This window comes from Lactuca saligna, chromosome 3, assembly GCF_052625555.1.
Source record: "Lactuca saligna cultivar CGN05327 chromosome 3, ASM5262555v1, whole genome shotgun sequence".
NCBI lineage: Eukaryota > Viridiplantae > Streptophyta > Magnoliopsida > Asterales > Asteraceae > Lactuca > Lactuca saligna.
Genome location: NC_136419.1, coordinates 142,074,489 through 142,079,279, shown reverse-complemented (window position 1 = coordinate 142,079,279; position 4,791 = coordinate 142,074,489).

Below are 4,791 nucleotides of genomic sequence, written 5' to 3'. Positions count from 1 at the left end.
AAGACTATTCTCAAGTACCTACGAAGGACTAAGGACTGGGTCCTTACTCTCGGTGGGAGTGATGACTTGAGAGTTGTAGGGTATAGTGATGCTAGCTTCCAGACTGATAGGGATAACTTCCGCTCTCAGTCGGGCTGGGTCTTTACCCTAAATGGAGGAGCAATTTCTTGGAAGAGTTCCAAGCAAGAGACAGTGGCAGATTCTACTTGTGAATCAGAGTATATTGTAGCTAGCGAAGCGGCAAAGGAGGCGTTATGGCTGAGGAACTTCATTGGAGACCTTGGAGTTGTACCAGCTATTAAAGAGCCGATGGAAATTTTCTGTGATAGTGAAAGTGTTGTTGCCTTAGCCAAGGAACCAAGGGATCACGGGAGATCCAGACACATCGACAGAAAATACCATTTCATCAGACATCGGATCAAAGAAGGACTCCTCGTGGCAAAGAGGGTATCATCAGATGAGAATCCAGTAGATCCCCTCACGAAGGGAGTGACTCGGGTTAAGCATCTCCAGCATGCTCGGAGCATAGGGCTGAAGGATGATATTAGATTTAGTAGTTAGATAATCTCGAAATTTGTAAAGTGTAATTGACATTTGATGATGAATAAAAGTATTTTATTTATGAGTAAAGTGTTACTATCTCTTGTCGATCGTTTACTATATTTCTTTTGCATGTTTTGACTTCCAGAATAATTTTGTTTGGTATAACATATTATTCAAACCTCCACAGTCGGTCATATGTCGGAAGTAGGTATGAATCAAGACTGTCATGTTTGGTTGTAGAGGTCTGGGACAAGGCTACAACAATCATGAGTTCTCATAAGTTCTGAGCATTGGACTCAACCCACGCTCACTGGAATCACTTCATGGAATTCTATCTCGAGTGATCGTGAGACGGTAATATCATATAAGTCTTTAAACCTAGAGATATGATTTGTTACTTACAAGTTGGTTATGCATTGATTGTACGAAAAACGCATTGGTAACTCGATGTTATAAAATCGCGCTCTTGTGTGTAATTCAATGAGTAGTAGAACAAACATATGAGTCGAAGTTTATCTGTTCCTTCTTGGATTAGAAGCTGATATCTGGGCCCCTCGATGTTTTCGTTTTGACCTATGTACCGGGCCCGGTCAGAACTAAATTGATGTGTTTAATAAAGTTCTTTGTCAAACAAATCGGAAATCGGGAAACAAATGTTGGAAAATAAGTAAGACATTGTTCCATGTATTTGTCCGACTGATATCTAGAACAGAGGATTATATGATCACTTATCTTAAATGGCGTACCATCATCTTCTCAAGTTTCGAGAAACCTTGTAAAGAGCTACGATTGCCGATCGGTTCCTGAAGTCATACTTGCAGTAATAGTTACTAGACTTATCCAAGTGGGAGACTGTTGGATAAGGTGTCTAAGTCCATAACTATTTTTGGTATGTACTTGACCCGACCTGGCATGGTCCATTTGGGTTGCATGGCACCATGCAATTGGATAGACTAAATGAGAGAAATAACACTTGGAGATTATTAATATATTATAAGTTCTAATATATTAATAATATTATTTGATTAGTTTGATCAAGAATTAATTTAGAATTAATTAAGTGATCAAAAGATAACTAATTAAATATATGGGTTGATTATGTAAATCATCCATATCTTGTATAGTGGGCTAAAAGGCTCCATGGATCATCAAGTTGGGTTCCACCCATAGGATGCTCCATGGATGCTCCATGGGAGTTACAAACCCATCATGGAAATGAAGAGTCATGACACATTAGGGTTTAACCCTAGGTGTGTCAACACTATATAAGTAACATGATCTCCTCCCAAATCGGCTACACTTAGAATCAAGAGGGCTTGGCCGATTTTGAAGAAGTGAGTATTCTCTCATAAGTTCTTCCAAGAGCATTTGGTGTTGTGTGAAGCATTTGAGGCATCACACTTGGGGTGCTAGGCTCACAAGGTTTCAAGGAACACAAGCAACAACAAGGTAAGTTATTCTATCTATACTTTATGTTAAAATTGTTCCCCATGTATGCTAGATAGGAATATAACCTTGGAATTCAACTTTGCATGACAAATTAGACAAACATAGATCCAAGGTTATTAGGGTTGCATGTACACTTAGGAAGTGTTAGAATGCTCAAAACCCATCAGTCAACACGATAGGTTACAAACCTCAAGTCATGTGCTAGTGATAATGAACAATTTCCTTGATCAGTTCTTAAAAATTTTCAAGATCTTTTAAGACTCCCACTGACCTCTTGACATATAAGATGCTCTTTAACAACAACCATTCCTTTACAAAACAAATATTCAAGAGTCAGTTCGGATTCTTATCAAGTTAAACACTTCACACAATTGGTCTTAGTTGTCCTTTGTTTTATCCAAAACATCACAACTTACCAATTTCAAATGTACAAGAGTAGAAAACATTTTACTCTACATTTGACAAGTGTTTTAAAATTTCTAAAGATTATATCACTCAAGTTAGAATCTTGGAGTATGACTCTAAGATTTGATTTTGGAATGAAGTATGATTCACCTTATGATTTAATCATTTCAATAATTCACGATTCCTACTCTTAGCCATACAAGTGTACTAAGATGTCGTTAGAGGATCAATTGTGATATGATTTCATAATCACTAAGATAATCATAAAAAAAGATATTTCAAGTACTCTCCCATCTTTTTAGATTGGCAAAAATTTTATATTTCTGCCTAATTATTTTTATCCGTTCTGCTACACATTAAAACTTTTCCAATATTTCAGAATTATACTTAAACTTGTAAGCATGACTATATTTACTGATTTTTAGTAAATCATAACGAATAGTCTTATCGTTCTTTGTGGTGGACCTGATCAGCATACAATCAAGTGTACCCGATCCCCTAGTCCTTCACTTGACTCACATATACATGTAAACAAGGAAATAGTCTTGATTTCTCATAGATGAAAATTCTCATTCATCATACGATACAATTTGCATGATTCCAAGTTTCTATCCAACTAAAACTTGGGTGATAAGAATCTTTCCTTATTTGGTAAACTATGACACAACCACAAATGAAAAATCAAATCTATTTTCCAATATCGCTATCAATGGATACATAACAACAATTTTACAAATGTCATTGTAAGGATACTTAAAATAAATTAAATCAAAACATTTTCTTTTATTTTAAAACGCGTGGAAAAAACTTATCCTTACAATACACATGAAAACCATGTTGTTATCTATTCCAAAGCAATATATCATAACTCTTAAGCAATAGCTCAAAATTTCTATCACCAAACCATGAGATTGAAATCCATCTCTTCGCAATATGAATCAACTTACTCTTTCTTTAAGTTTCCTTACTTTTCCTTGATTCTTCAAAACATCAAAATGTGACCTGGTCACATCATGTAATAAGAATCTCCAAATAGGAACTTAATAGAGTTACATAGTGGATTTTACCTATAGCGAAGTCAAAATTTTTGACTTTACCATCCTTACAGACTTTCAGGTAAATAGGACAACTTTGCAACCAATGCCCCTTCCTTTGGAAACAGAACATATGGACTTTTTGGAATGGTAAATAGGACTTTACCATCCTTACAGACTTTCAGCTAAATAGGACAACTTTGCAACCGATGCCCCTTCCTTTGGCAACAGAAAAATATGGACTTTTGAAAATGGTACATGAGACTATATCAGACTTACCTTTCTCTTTACCATTGGGTCAAATCACTTGACCATGGCCGATCCCTTTCCATTGGCAAGAGAATGCTTTTCTGGACTTCTAATGTTACCATTGTAAATGTCCATGGAAGTTTGGGAAGTTGATCTTACAATCAAATTAGCTTTACTATAGCTCCAAATCATTTTTTATTCAGCAACATCAAGCATATAGTTAAGATCATTAAGGGTCATGTCATAGTCTGGCATCAGGGAGTGACTGAAGAACCATGTTATAACGTCCGTAGATTAGGGCTAGTCAATTTAGATACAATGAGCATCAAAAATGAGTTTTTTATGGAAGATTACTTAGAAGGATTAATGTTAACCAAGTTGTAGTATAAGCTACAAGGGTTTCGTACATATAAATAACACCGAAATCTGAGTTATAAACGAAGAAGTTATGGCCCGTTGAAGTTTCACGGCAAAACCGGCGCGACACCTATAAGTGTAAATAGTGAATTTACGATAGAGGACTTTTTAGCCTTAGTAATCTAAAGAAAAGTTGTATTATACGTTAAACCAAGAGCATCCATAAAAAGAACGCCCAAATCTGACTTCGTATGATGAAGTTATGATTTTTCTAAAATTTGGCATAACAATGCAAGACCTAAAACTCGAATTTTAGTTTGAGCGGTTTTTGGCCTATGCGACCTAAATGAGAGTTTAAGATCTCATTCATAGGAACTCAATGATAAAAATACGGATTAAAATGGAGTCCGTATGAAGGAGTTACTATTTCTTCACGGTCATTTAACAGTCTAATCTCCTCCTATTGTTAAATTTAAGATCGGTCGAGAATTAGCCGACATAGTATAAATGAAAGTTGTATATATTGTTTTTACCTACGTGTGGAAAAAAATGAACGTTGAAAACAGAGCTCGCATGCGAAAGTTATGAATTGTTTAAAATCTATTGATTTCACCCTATGTGCGTTGCCACGTGTCAGCACCAGGCTGTGCCTGACTGTCTCCAGCGGGTCACGATGTGAATTTATGTTTATGACGTGAAATGGCCTCCACCCCCTATAAATAGAGGTTCTGGGTGAAACCAATTCCTCACACCG